This window comes from Diceros bicornis, chromosome X, assembly GCF_020826845.1.
Source record: "Diceros bicornis minor isolate mBicDic1 chromosome X, mDicBic1.mat.cur, whole genome shotgun sequence".
Lineage (NCBI taxonomy): Eukaryota > Metazoa > Chordata > Mammalia > Perissodactyla > Rhinocerotidae > Diceros > Diceros bicornis.
Genome location: NC_080781.1, coordinates 67,199,773 through 67,215,583, shown reverse-complemented (window position 1 = coordinate 67,215,583; position 15,811 = coordinate 67,199,773).

Genomic DNA, 15,811 nt, shown 5'->3' with positions numbered 1-15,811 from the left:
TTTAAAAATTATATTTAAATTTGGTTTTAGGCCTAATGTATGATCTATCCTGGAGATTATTCCATACGCACTTGAGAAGAATATGTATTATGTTGTTCTGAGATTAGGCCTGAGTCAGGCCTGTTATACAAGAGCTACATTTCCTCATGCATCTCCCGTCTAAATATCCTATTCATTATGGAAAGTAAGGTATTAAATTTTGCAACTATTTTTGTAGAACTATTTCTCCCTTCATATCTGTCAATACTTGCTTCATATATTTTGGGGCTCTGCTGTAGGGTGTGTATATAATTGTTATCTTCTTGACCAATTGACCCTTTTATCAATATATAATTTCCTATTTGTCTCTTGACATTGATGACTTAGGTTTTTTTTTTTATGATAGATATCCCAGCTGTCTCTTTGTGAATATCTGCATGGAATATGGTTTTCTATTCTTTCATGTTTAACATTATGTCTGTCGGTCAAAAGTGAGCTTCTTGAAGACAGTATATTGATGGATTGTGTTTTTTCTAGCTATTTCACAAATCTCTGCTTTTTGATTGGAGAGTTTAATACATTTACATTTAAAGAAATTATTAATAAGGACTTCTTCTGTGATTTTGTTTTCTATATGTCATTTTCTTATCCCTCATTTCCTCCATTACTGACTCATTTTGGGTAGATTTTTTGTAATGTTCATTTTGCTTACCTTCTCATTTTCTTGTGTATATGATGTGTGTATATATATATATAGAGAGAGAGACATTTTTTAAAAATATTTTCATTGTGGTTACAATGGAGATTACAATACATCCTAGATTTATAACAATTGTTTGAATTGCTAGAAAATTCTGCTCCTATACACTTTCATCAAACACCCTCTTATATTGTTTTTGTCACCAATCGAAACTTCATACATTGCGTGCCTAATTATGTAATTATTTTATATGCATACTAAGCAGGAAATAAAAAGTAGAGTAACAAACCAAAACACAATAACACTGGCTTTTATATCTGTGTAGTTCCTATCACTGTAGATCATTACTTTTTTATTCAGCTCTGAATTACTATGTATTATCCTTTCATTACAACCTAAAGTACTCCTTTTATGATTTCTTATATCACCTACAGATAGCAAACATATAACAAATATAACAAAGTCTACAACGAACAAACTCCCTCTGTTTTTGTATATCTGAGAATATCTTAATTTTTCTTTCATTTTATACAACAGTTTTGCCAAATACAGAATTCTTGGAGCAGAATTTTCTCTCAGCAATTTCACTATCATCCCACTGTTTTCTGCCCTTCACAGTTTCTGATGAGAAATTGGCTGTTTATCTTATTGCAGATATAATGTACATTACAAATTGAGTTTCTCTGAGGTCTGTGCTTTTCAAAAATTTGATTAAACTGTGTCTCAGTACAGGATTCTTTGGGTTTATTCTACTTCAAACTTTTTTAAGCTTCTTGGATTTGTAGATTCATTTAATCCTCAACTTTGGGAATTTTTAAGCTATTATACCTTGAAATATCCTTTCTGCTCCTTCTATGTCTCTTCTTCTTATGGAATTCCCTGAATACGTATGTTGCTCCATGTCATGGTAACACACAGGTCCCTCAGGCTTTGTTCACTTTTCTTCATTTGCTTTTCCTTCTCCTCCTATAACTGGATAATATCAACTATCCTATCATCAAGTACACTCATTAGTTCTTCTGCCTGCTCAAATCTGATGAACATATATAGTGAATTTCCTATTCAGTTATTATAATTTAAATCTCCAGAATTTCTACTTGATTCCTTTTTATATCTCTTTACTGATATTCTCATTTTGTTTGTACATTATCTTGGTTTCCTTTACCTCTTTGAGCAAATTTAATACAATTGATTTCAAGTACTTCTCTAGTAAGACCAATCTCTGAGATTCAGTGGGCATGGTTGCTGTATTTTTCCTTGGAATGGGCCATAATTTCACCTTTCTTTGTATGTTTTGTGATATTTGGTTGAAAATAGGACCATCGACTATTTTAATTTGGTAACTCTGGAAATCAGATTGGAAACTCAATAGGGTTTGTTGTTTGTGAGGAAGATTCTCCCTGAGCTAAGATCTGTGCCCATCTTCCTCTATTTATTTTTTGTATGTGGGATGCTGCCACGGCATGAATTGATGAGTGGTGTGTAGGTCTGTGCCTCAGATCCAAAGCCGGGAACCCTGGGCCGCCAAAGCGGAGCATGCAAACTTAACCACTATGCCACCAGGTTGGACCCCAGGGTTTGTTGTTCTTATTATTGAAGGCTACAGTTTTCCATTTCGTGACATTTCTAAACTATTATTGCAAATACTATTCCTTGTTCTCTGTGGTCATTTAAGCTTCTTTTCAGCTAGTGTTTGTACCAAGATTTCCTTGAAAAGCAGGCAAAAAAAAAGGTTAAGAATACAACACCTCCCAGTCTTTGTGAATTGTCCCTGTGCTGGGATATTCCTTGACTCTTAGCCAGGTTGTTTAAAACTCTGCATTATTTAGATTTTTTTTCTTAGTGGCTAACTTGAGGACTGAAATTAATATTTTAGATTTATTACTATCAAGTTTGAATTAATATTGATTTAGCTTTAGTATTATACAAAAACACTGTGACTATATGCTTTGTTCCTCATCCTGTTATATCACAAATTACAACTTTATACATAATGTGCCCATTGAGTCATAATTATTTTATGCTTTTGCCTTTTAAATCATATAAGATTAATTATACACAAAACAGTAAAATATTGGTTTTCATATTGAATTTTGTATTTTGAAGAGTATTCTTTATTTCTTCATACGGCTTTGAGTTACTGTCTAGTGTTCTTTCATTTAAACCTGAAGAACTCACTTTTAAGCCTGAAGAACTCACTTTTGTATTACTTGTAAAGCAGGTCTATAGTAACAAATTCCCTTATTTTTTGTTTATCCAGGAAAGCCTTAATTTCTCTTTCATTTTTGAAGGATAGCATGGCCAGATATTGAAAACTTAGTTGACATTTTTTTTTAACCGTAACTTCCTTCAACCTTCTGGCCTCTACAGTATCTGATGAAAAATCAGTTGCTAATCTTATGTAAGATCCCTTATGCATGACAAGCCACATCTCTTGTTGTTTTCAGTCTATTTGTGCCTGGCTTTCATTAATTTGATTATAACGTGTCTAGGTGTTGATCTCTTAGGATACCCTACTTAAAGCTCATTGAGCATCTACATGTGCAGATTCATGTCTTACATAAAATTTCAGAAGTTTTTGTCTATTACTTCTTCAAATATACTTACTGCCTCTTTCTCTCTCCTTTCATTCTAGGACTCCCAAAACGCATATGTTGGTAATCTTGATGGTGTCCCACAGGTCCCTTATCCTGTTCATTATATATCATTCTTTTCTCTTAATGATCCTAGGTCTTGATAATTATAACTGACCTATCTTCAAGTTCTCTTCATTCTTCTACCTGCTCAAGTCTACTGTTGAACACTTCTAGCATATTTTTCATTTCAGCTATTGTAATTATCAGATCTAGAATTTTTAATTGGTTCCTCTTTATAATTTCTATTTATTGAATTTCTTGTTCTGTTCACAAATTGTATTCTCATTTTTTTTTTTAGCTATTTGAGTATATTTAAAATAGTTCATTTAAAGTCTTGGTATAATAAATCAAATGTCTAGGTTTCCTCAGGGACAGTTAACACTAGAAACTAAATGTGCCCTCTCCTCAGGGTTTGTTGTTATTGCATGTTGTGGTTTTTTGAAGAAAAATCAGAAAATGATATTTCTGAATTAATCTTATGATGTCTGTATTATTGATTATGTGTGGCCAAATGACATTTGTTCTTAGCATTCAGGTGGCGGTATGAGATTTTCTTAAATTTCTGGAACAACAAAAAAGACAAAACTCTCCTAGTCTTTGCATATTGGCTCTGTGTGAAAGCACTCCCTCAGTGCTTAGTCCAGTAGTTTACAAAATCTGCCTTAGTCTTCATCACCCACTTACACAGAGACTAAAGTTCAGCCAGAGATGATAGTTTAAGGACTTCTCAGGTATTTGGTGAGCATGCATCCTGCCTTAGGTATTCACATGGGCTTCTAGATTCCTGGATATATGCAAAAGTTTTCAAAGCCTATATTCCCCCAAGTATTTACTTCCCTAGCCTCTTCCTTCCAGGGCTTTTTGGTCTGTGTATTGCCCTTAATTTTTTCTTTCTCCTAGGCAGTGGTACAAAATACCCTTGCCCCTAAATGCTTTCAAGAAACACCACCTGAGAAGTTGTCTCCATGTAGGATAAGATCCCACGTAAGCAAAATAAAGGGAAGCCTTTGAGATCATCCTTCAGGGAGCCACCAGAAAGTTAAAAACCACAACCATAATTCAATGAGGTTAAGGTCTATGCTGCTCCCTCTGGTACCAGCAGGCTGCCCCAGGAATGTGGGCTACCATCCTCACGGCTGCTGCTGAGCTGAACAGTGGGGGATGGTAAAAGACTATAAGTTAAAAGAGCACAGATCTCTCTTACGAAAATTTCACATTTTGTGGTGGTGGCTGTTGTTCATTAAACATTCCCCTGGTTGTTATAAGTACTTAGTTAAATTCCAGAGTTCCAAGAAGATTTGCTGTGACAGTATTTACTAACTTGTTATTTCTGTAACAGGACAGATTTTTGGTGTCCTCTACTGCCCCAACTCCACTGACATCACCCTGCAGCCTGTTTTTGTAAATAAATTTTTATTGGAACACATCCATACTCATTAATTTACACAATTTCTATGACAGTAGAGTTCACTAGTGTGACACAGAACATATGGTCCACAAAGTCTAAGATATTTGTCATCTGCGACATTAAAGGAAAAAAGTTGTCGGGCCCTGTATTAAGATATTATTGAAGAAGAATAACAAAGTTGGAAGATTTAAACTACAAAATATCCAAAACCTATCATACAGCAATAAAAATTGGGACAGTGTGGTCTTGAGAAAGAAAAGTTTTCCTTATTTAATTTTTAAAATGTATTTTCAAATTTATATAAAATAAAATTTCTGCATTCTGGTGTTCACTTTTATTATTTCAAAAATGCATAGATTCACCTAAATAGCACCAAGAGTCAGGAAACATTTATATAACCAATAAAATAACTTCTTTGTTCCCCTCATTTCACACTTAACCTCAGGAAAACACCAATTTCTTCTGTTACTATACTTTGCTTTTGCCAAAACATCATCTGTAATGTAGACATTTTCATTATGGATTCTTTCACCTACCAAATCCATTTGAGATTCATCTATATTGATACATGTATCAATAGTTTATTATGCTTTATTGCTGACTAGTATTACATTGTATGGATGTATTCATCCACTACTCTGTTGAGGGCCATTCAGGTTCTTTCCAGTTTGGGCTGACAAAAAAAGCTGCTATGTTGTGATGGTACACAACATTAATGAATAGTTCTATGTGGGAACATAGGTTATTATTTCAACTTGGAATATATCTATGAGAACAATTACTTGATGTATGTTTAAATTTATAAGAAACTGAGTAACTGCTTTTACAAAGTACCTGTGCCATTTGACAAGCAATGCTAAGATTTCCATTTATTCTATATCTTTAGCAGCACTTGGAAATATTGGGGGTTTTCATTCAGCTATTCTAGTAGATATTTAGTGATATCACAATGATTTTAATTGGCATTTCCTTAATCACAAAAGATGCTAAGTATTTTTCCATTTGCCTATATATCACTTTATCCTTACTAAAAATGTATTTCCATTTTTTGCATATTTATTTTGATATAATTCACACACCATAAAACTGACCTTTTTCACTCTCCACGTACCACTCCTTTTAGCCTCTGGGAACTACTCTTTATTTCTGTCTCCATAAATTTTCCTATTGTAGACATGTCACATAAATGAATTATACAATAAGTGGCATTTTGTGTCTGGCTTCTGTCACTTGCATAATATATTCAAATTCATCCATGTTGTACCACGTGTGAATACTTCACTCTTTTTATTATACTTTACTTCACTTTCTTGATAGTGTCTCTTCAAGCACAGAAGTTATTGTATCTGATGGAGTTTATTTTATGTATTTTGTCTTTGGTTGCTTGTACTTTAGACATCATATCAAATCCAAGGTCATAAAGATGTACAACTATGTTTTTTAAAGAGTTTTGCCATTTTAGCTCTCAAATTTAGGTCTTTTATTCATGTTGTCTTCATTTCTGGAAAGCGTGAAGTCTCTGGACTAACTCATTCATTTGAATGGGTATATCCACTTGTCCCAACATTATATGTTGAAAAGATTGTTTTTCCCCACTGCATTGTCTTGACACCCTTGTCAAGAACTAGTCATATACATGTGGGTCTATTTGTGGACTTTCAATTCTACCCTTCCATATGCCTATATAACCTATATGTCTATCCTTACAACATTACAATGAGGACTTAATTACTGGATCTTTGTACTAAGCTTTAAAATCAGAAAATGTGAGTTCTCCAATGTTGTCCTTTTTCAAGATTGCTTTGCCTATTTTTTATCCATATTCCCATATGAATTTTAGAATCAGCTTGCCAATTTCTACAAAAATGCTAGCTGGGACGTTGACAGAGACTGCACTAAATCTCTAGATCAATTTGGGGAGTATTGCCAATTGTATTCACTTCCTAGTGCCTAACAAACTACCAACAATTGGAAAGCTTAAAATAAGAAAAATTTGTTCTTCCACAGTTCTGGAGACTAGAAGTCTGAAATCAATTTGTCAGCTTAAAACAAGTGAAATTAATTCTCTGACAGTTCTAGAAGATAGATGTCTAAAATCAAAGTATTCATAGAGTCATGCTTCCTCTGAAAGCTTTATGAGAAAAATATTCCATATCTAAGCTTCTGGTGTTGCCAGCAAACCTTAGTGTTCCTGTTCTTGAAGACACGTCACTCTAATCAATCACATGCCATTTTCTCTGTGCATCCTGTCTCTGTGTGTCCTCCCCTCTTCTTATAGGGACATCAGTCATATTGGATTAAAGGCCCAATCTACTGCGAAGCCCCTATTTCAAAATAAAGTCAAATTCATAGACAGCAGACATTAGAATGTTAACGTATCTTTTAGGGGTACATAATTCAAACCATGAGATCATCTTAACATTACTCATCCCTCCAATCCATGAACACGAGATATCTTTCAATTTATTTCTTCTTAAATTTCTTGCAATGTGGTTTTTCTGATTTTCAGTGTAAAAGTCTTATACTTTTGTTCAATTTATGCCTAAGAATTTTATTCTTTTGGATACTATTATAAATGAAATTATTTTCTTAGTTTCATTTTCAGATTGTTCATTGCTACTGTACAGAAATACAACACATTTTTCTATATTTTTCTTCTATCCTGCAATCTTTATGAAATCATTTATTAGGTCTAATCATTTTAAGTCCTAGGTTACCTAGGACTTTCTATATTCAAGATCACTTTGTCTGTTAATATAGTTTTTCTTCTTCCTTACCAATCTAGATGCAATTTATTTGATTTTCTTGCCAAGCTGACTTGGATAAAATTTCTAGTATAATGTCAAATATAAGTAGTGGGAGCAGACATTCATGTCTTGTTCCTGATCTCAGGGAGAAAGTACTCAGTCATTAACCTTAAGTATGTTAGCTGTAGGTTATTCCTAGATACCCATTATCTGGTTAAAAGTTACCTTCTATTCCTAGTTTTTGAAATGTTTTTAACATGAACAGGAGGTGGATTTTGCCAAATGCTTTATATGCATCTATTGAGCTTATGCACATTTAAAAAAATGGATTCTTTTAATGTTGTCAAGCTTTAAGAACACTGAATATATTCTGGATAGATGTTATTTGTCAGATAAATGTGATGCAAACATACTCTTCCATTCTATGGCTCCTTTTTTCATTTTTTTAAGCACTTTCCTCTGAGAGAAAAGTCTTAATTTTGATGTAGTCAAATTATCTATTCTTTCATTTATAGATAATGCTTTTGGTGTCCTATTCAAGAATTCATTGCCTAATACACAAAAAGAAAAACTTTCTATGTTTTATTCTAAAAACACCATAGATTTATTTACTTTTACATTTAGTATATGATCAACATTGAGTTAATTTTTTATAAAGTGCATTAATTTTTTCTACGTTGAGGTTAATTTTCTACTATATACATGGCCAATCAATACCAGCATCATTTGTTGAAACTACAACATATTTCCATTAAATCAACGTCAAACGTTTGTAAAATATCTATGGATCATAATTGTGTGGGTCTACTTATGTACTCTCTTCTGTTTCATTAATTGATGGTTCTATTTTTAGACCAAAAACAGACTGATGTCATGACTATAAGTTTTGTATACTAAGATTTGAAATTATGTACTGTGTATCCTACAACTTTTCTACTTTGAAATTATTTTGGCTGTTGCAGTGACTACGCCTTTCCATATAAATTTTAGAATCATTTTGTCAATATCTAGAAAAGTATCCTAATTTAATCTTAGGATAGCATTAAACCTATAGATCTATTTGGGAGAATGAACATTATTGAGTTTTCAACCCATGAATAATTTGTTGCTTCAGTTATTTGGGCAGTGTTTTGTAGTTTTCAGTATAGAGACTCAGCATATCCCTCACTATATCTTTACTTTTCTATAGGCAATATTCTCTTTGCACAGTTCCAATATTTACAAACTTCTGTTACCATGGTTTAGTTAAATAATACCAGTCCACAAATAACACCATTCAAATTTCAGTTACTATGGTGTAATAAACTGAGTAAATGGGTAAAATAAAAAAATGCCCCGTTATCTCTTTATTCCAAAAATTATTACATAAATAATCAACGCACATCATGATACCGACTAATCACGTCACTTTTCAAAAGTAAAATTTTATTTTCTGAGCTGTTTCAGGTTCACAGCAAAATTGAGGAGAAGGTACAGGGATTTCCCATATACACACTGCCCCCATAACATGTATATCCTCTCCCTTTATCAACATCCCTAACAGAGTAGTACATTTGTTACAACTGACAAACCTACACTGACATATCATAATCATCCCAAATCCATAGATTACATTATGGTTCACTCTTGGTGTTGTATATTCTATGGGTACATAGAATGTATAATGACATATTCATCATTAAGATATCAGAGTATTTTCACTGCCCTAAAAATCCTCTGGACTGAACATATTCATCCCACACCTCCCCAAACCCTGACAACCACTGATCCTTTCACTTTCTCCATAGTATTCCCTCTTCTACAATGTCTTAAGTTGGAATCATACATTATGTAGCCTTTTCAGATTGGCTTCTTTCTAACTTTATAATATGCACTTAGGAACTCTGTCTCCATGTCTTTCCATGGCTTCATGCATCATTTCTTTTTAGCACTGAATTATATTCCATTGTCTCAATGTACCACAGCTTATTTATCCATTCACCTACTGAAGGACATCTTCATTACTTCCACATTTGGGCAATTATGAATAAAGCTGCTATAAACATCCACGTGCAGATTTGTGTGTGGACGTAAAAGTTTTCAACTCTCTGGGTAAATATCAAAGAGTGTGATTGCTGGATTGTATGGTAACAGCATGTTTACTTTTGTAAGAAAGTATCAACTGTCTTCCCAAGTGGCTGTACCATTCTGAATCCCCACCAGCAATCAAGGCGAGTTACTGTTGCTCCACATCCTGCCAGCATATAGTATTGTCAGTGTTTCAGAATTTGGCTATTCTAATAGGTGGATAGAGGTATTTTCATTAATGTTTAAATTTGCATTTCCCCCATAACATATGATGCGGAGCATCTTTTCATATGTTTACTTGGTATCTGTGTATTTCCTATGGTGAGGTGTCTGTTAAGGTCTTTGGCCCATTTTTTGAATTGGATTGTTATATTTTCTTATTGTTGAGTTTAAGAATTCTTTGTATATTTTGGATAAGTCCTTTATCAGATGTACCTTTTCCAAATATTGTCTGTGGTTTATCCTCTCATTATCTTGACACTGCCTTTCACAAAGCCTAAGTTTTTAATTTTAATGAAGTCCAGCTTATCAATTATTTCTACCATGGACTGTGCCTTTGGTGCTGTATCTAAAAAGTCTGTAGTCCTATAACTAGATTTCAATCTTTCAGTGAGCCTATGTCTCTGGACCATGTAACCTCACAAGAGTTTCTCAAGTTTTATTCTTCCTCCCTTAGGTGGGGCAGGATGGCTAGGGTGAGCTGGAGTAGGGCATTTCCCTTTCCCAGGTAAGTTAGGCTCTAATAATACCACAGCAGGTTAGGCTCTGGTTAGATAGCTTCCTCTGAGGTCAGGCTTTGTCAAGTAGAACAGAATACTCTAGCTTATTTCAAAATAGTTCCCTTTCCTTGCTCCCTAACAGAAATACAAGAGTATTTCTCTCCAGTATGTAGCTCCTGAAGGTAAATCTCACAATATTGTGGGGGACCTGCTACGACTGGGTCTTCTTGGAGCTTTTAACTCTTAGACTTGTCCACACTGAGCCTCCAGCAATTTGTTCATTACAGTTCAGGTTTCCCTACCATGGCACTGGTTCCTGTGGTGGTTTCCACTTGTTCCTGCTCCAGTAAGCCATGACTTCCTGTATTCACCTGTCTTTCTCTCCAATCTTGTGGGCAATGGTTTGCCCTGTGTCCTCTCCTCCTTTATAGATCCAAGAAGCATTGTTGATTTTTCAGTCTGTTCAGCTTTTTACTTATTTTTAGGATGGAGTGGCAACTTCCAAGCTCCTTACATGTGGAACTGGAAACCTCGCTTCTTTTAAAGTCTATCAGTCATTGCTCACTGCATATCAGTTATTCAACAGTTTATGTACAAAGATAAAACATGTAGTTATGTTGCCTTGTCTCCCAGTGATAAACACATATGACATCTTTCAAAATACACAATCAAAAAATGGAAATGGCCAAGAAAAATGAAAATGCAGTAAGTGTCAACACTGGATGACAAGTTTGAATTTACTGTAAATGTAGTTATAGCATAATTGGCTGACAATGGGAATATTGACACTATCATCATTTGAGACCTCTAGACATGCACCTGTAGGAACTTATCAATATAAATGAGAATAGTGATTGTGCTGAAAAGGATGACAGTGTGAAAGAGGCAGTGACACCAGCAAAAAATTTTGTATTAAAGAAACTTTCAGAAATCTTTCAAGACATTGAAAGCATAAAGGACAAAACGTTGGAAGAAAATCCATATTTAGAAGGGAAGGTGACAATTCAGCAAACTACAGAAAAGATCCTCGCTCTTTATCATAAGTTATACAAGGAGAAAAAAGCAAACACTGTTAAAACTACTCCTGATAACGTTTTATAATGAAATATTTTAATTTTAAATGGCTCTAGCATTTCATATTACAATATCATAAATAAATATTAGTTTTACTAATGCTTCCATTTCCCTATACATTTTTAACTGACAGTAAGAGAATTTTTAATGTTTTGGCAAAAAAATTTTCAGGTAATGGAACAACTGTAATTTTTCTGTTAATTAATATTGCTTTGCATGGTTTTAGCTAGCAGTCATTTTCACAGTCCCACAATAATCTGCAAAGCATGACTTCCTTATATTTCATGGGGTTTTTTTGGGGGGGCTACTGTAAATGGTACTGTTAATTAAATTTTGATTTCCAAACAGTCCAATCATTGCTAATATATGAAAATACATGTCCTTTATTGCTTTTCTTCCCTTATAGCCTGGCTATAACTGTCAGGGCAAAGCTGAATGGTAGTGGTGAAATCTGACATACTTGCCCAGTTCCTGTTCATAGGAGGGAAACCAGTCTTTAATGATTAATATGATGTTATTATCAGTGTTTATGAGATTCCATTTATCACATTAATAAAGTTGCCTTCTATTCCAAATCTGCTAACATTTTTTATAATGAATGGGTTTTAAATTATGTCAAATCCTTTTCTTTTTGCATCTATTGAGATGATATATTTTCCTCTTTAGTTTGTTGGTATGATGAATTATATGATTCACTTCCAAATATTGAATTACTCTTTCAGTTATGAACCAGACCAAACTCTGTCATGTATTAACCTTATTATATATTGCTAGATACTATTTGATAATATTTAGTAGAGAAGTTTTATGTCTACGTTCATGAGGGATATTGATCTGTCATCTTTATTATTTGTGATATATTTCTCTGGTTTTGGTATCAAGGTAATGCTGGCCACATAAAATGAGGCTGGAATATAACTTGCTCTTATATTTCATGAAAGAGATATATAGAATTGCTATTATATCTTCCTTAAATGTTTAGAAGCATCCACCAATGAAATAATTATGGTTAGGAATTTTCTTTGTTGGAAGGTTAACTATGACTTCTATTTCCTAAGAGTGACAAAAATAGTCAGATGTTGTTTATTTCTAGTACTGTTAGTTTTGGTAGTTTCTATTTTTCAAGGAATTGGTCCATCTAATTTGTCACATTTTGTTCCATATAATTATTCATGTTTACACCTTATTCTTCTTTTAATTTCTGCAAGGTCCACAGTGAGCCCCTATTTCATTCCTGATATTTGTACTTTGAGACTTCTCGATTGTTTTTGTTTAGCCTTGCTGAACAACAATAACAAAAAATTATCAATATTACTGACCTTTACAAGGAAGAAGCTTTTGGCTTAAGTGATTTTTTTCCCAAAATGTCTTTCTGCTTTCAACTTCATTGATTTCTGCTCTATGTTTATTATTTCCTTATTTCTGTTTGCTTTGGGTTTTAGTTGCTCTTCTTTTTTTAATTTTCTTAAGGTAGATGCCTAGATTAATGGTTTGAGACATTTCTTTTTACTAATATAAACATTTAATGCTGTAAGTTTCCCACTAGAGTACTGCTTTAGCTGCATCACACATAGTTTGAGACTTTAGGCTTTCATTCCTGTGAGGCTTCCTTTATATACTATGGTTTTATTTTAGAAATCTGTAGTTTAGTTTTCAAATATTTGGAGGCTTCTCAAATATTTGTTATATATTACTTGTTTAAATCTGTTATGGTCAGAGAACATACTTGGCATTATGTCAATTATTTAAAATTTTTTAAGGCTTGTTTTACAGCCCAGAATATGGTCTATCTTGTTAAATGTTCTACATGCATGTGAAAAGAATATATTCTATTTTTCAGGATTCTATACCTATCAATTAGGTCAAAATTGCTGATAATTTTTTCAGGTCTGCTATATATTTGCTCATTTTCTGTCAACTACTGGCAGCAATATGGAATCTACGAGTATATAATTGTAGATATGCTGTGTCTTTCCTTGGTTCTATAAGTTTTGCTTCATGTATTTGGGATGTCTTTTATTAGGTACATGCATATTTATGATTGTCTACTCTGGGTGAATTGTCCATTTATCATCAGGTAATAACATCCCTCTTCAACCTTAGTAAAGTCCCTTACTCTGAAGTCTACTTTGTCTATAATAACCACTTAAAACTTTTTATTAGTATTTGCATGCTATATCAAGTTCTAATCTTTTACCTTTAACCTATGTTAGGATATTTAAAGAGGGTGTCTTACAGATAGCATATAGTTGGGTTATGATTTTTTTAATCACATATGACAGGTTCTGTTTTTTATTTATTATTTACATTTAATATAATTATTGAAATGCTTGTATTTAGGTCTACCATTTTATTATATTTTGGTTGCCTCCTATATTTTATTGTTCTTTGGATGGTTTAAATACTTTGTGTGTGTGTGTGTGTGTGTGTGTGCGCGCGCGTGCGTGCACACGTGCCCCTGTGTGTGCTTTGGGTTCTATCTCTGTGGAATTTTATTGATTGATTTAGAGATTTTAACAAAATTATATATTTCCACATTTTATTTATAGTTAACATTTTACCACTGAAATGCAAATATAGAAGCATTACAATATGTTCTATCTTACAGCTGTTTATGTCATAGCTGCCATGTGTTACATCTACATACGTTGAAACCCTAACTGTGACAATTTTATAATTTTTGCTTTCAAGAGTCATAGACATTTTATAGAAGGATATTTCAAAAGAGGATAAAAAAATTTATTATATCTACCTAAATATTTACCATTTATTTTGTTCTTCCATCACACTTTAAGTTCCAAGATCCCCTCTGGAATCATTTTCATTTGGCCCAAATAACATCAATTAGCATCTCTTTTAGAACAGATTTGCTGATGAATTCTCTTAGATCTCCTGCATATGAGAATATCTTTATTCATCTTCATTTCTGAAGGATATTTTTGCTGGATATCAAATTCTAGGTTTACAGTCCTTTGCTCTCACCAAGATGCTATTGTTCCAGTCGCCTCACACCCACTGATTCTGATGAGAAACCTACAATTATTTGAATCACAGTTACTCTATATGTTTCATCCCTCTATGGCTGCTTTTGATTTTTTTCATCTTTCGTTTTCACCAATTTGATTGTGATGTGTCTGGGTTAGGTTTTCTTGGCATTAATACAGTCTAGGGTTCACTGAACTTCTTGAATCTAAAAATCTGTCTTTTATCAAATGTGGAAAGTTTTTTAGCCATTATTTCTTCAAATATTTTCCTACAGCAATCTCCTCCTCTGTTTGGGACTCCAATGACAGAAGTTTTAAATTTTTGATACTCCATACCTTCCTGAGATTCATTCCATTTTTTTAATAATATTTTTTCCTCTCCCTGTCAGATTAGAACATTTCTATTCATCCCCTTCTCCAGCTTTCTCCTGTACAGTATTTCCCTTACACACAAATTACTGCAGGAGTCTGTTTTCGTACTTACTCGGGCCAGAAAAATGGGATTCTCTCAGAATTTAGCCTGCCAGGCTGTCATGCAACTCTGTACAACTCACTCCACTTTTGGGACAAACCAGTGGGACAAAATGAGATAAAATAACAGGAATCCTACCCACTCTTCAAAGAACAGAGGCCCATTTTCTCTGCTCCTCTACCCAAACAGAGACATTTTCTCTCGAGATTTCAGGCACCCACAGTGCTGCCACAGTAGTGCAGCTCTAATATTGGGGCTTTTCTCAAGTCAGGGCTGGCACATGAAAAAATTGAGAGGGTACCAATGAGTCAAAACAATGAAGCTGGGAGAAGTGGTAAAACACAGGGTTGAGAGGGAAGTGTTTCTATTGTATTGCTGTTAAAAGAACCCTGGGACCCGGATGCCCATAGTTCACACCTGCAGACATATGTGTGGAGGTTTGACACTATTTTCAAGAACAGTGTCTTCACTTACCTCTCATACAACTTGCACTAATCCCATTCCATTCATGATAATGAAAAACTAATTTGAAAATCAGGATATGGGAAGAGAAGGTCTACTCGTACCTATCTTTCAAAGCCAAACCCAAGTTCCACCTCTCCTTTAGGAGGCTTAACCATATTACTTCTTTTTTAAGCATAGAGAGGTTCTTGGATTATTGTTCATTTATATATATATTACTTTATTACTTAAGCTTTTAAAGATTGTCTTGACTATAATTATTATATCTTAAGTAGAATATAACACTTTAGAGAATGCGCCATCAGATGATGTGCTAAGTCCATAGGGCCATTTCTTAATCAAATTAAACTAGTTTTATTTTGAAAATATTTTTTTCTGTCCAAGAACAAGGGCTTCAAAACAAAATCTAAGCTCAGAAATCCACTGAGAAAAGTTATTAAATAGATTCATATGCTTGCATGAACAAATGAATAAATTGCTTTTAGAAAAGTGTTCCAAGACTTCCAATTTTTGGTCTGACATCTAAAAAGCTTAGAGCTCATAACTCATATCCTCACAACTAC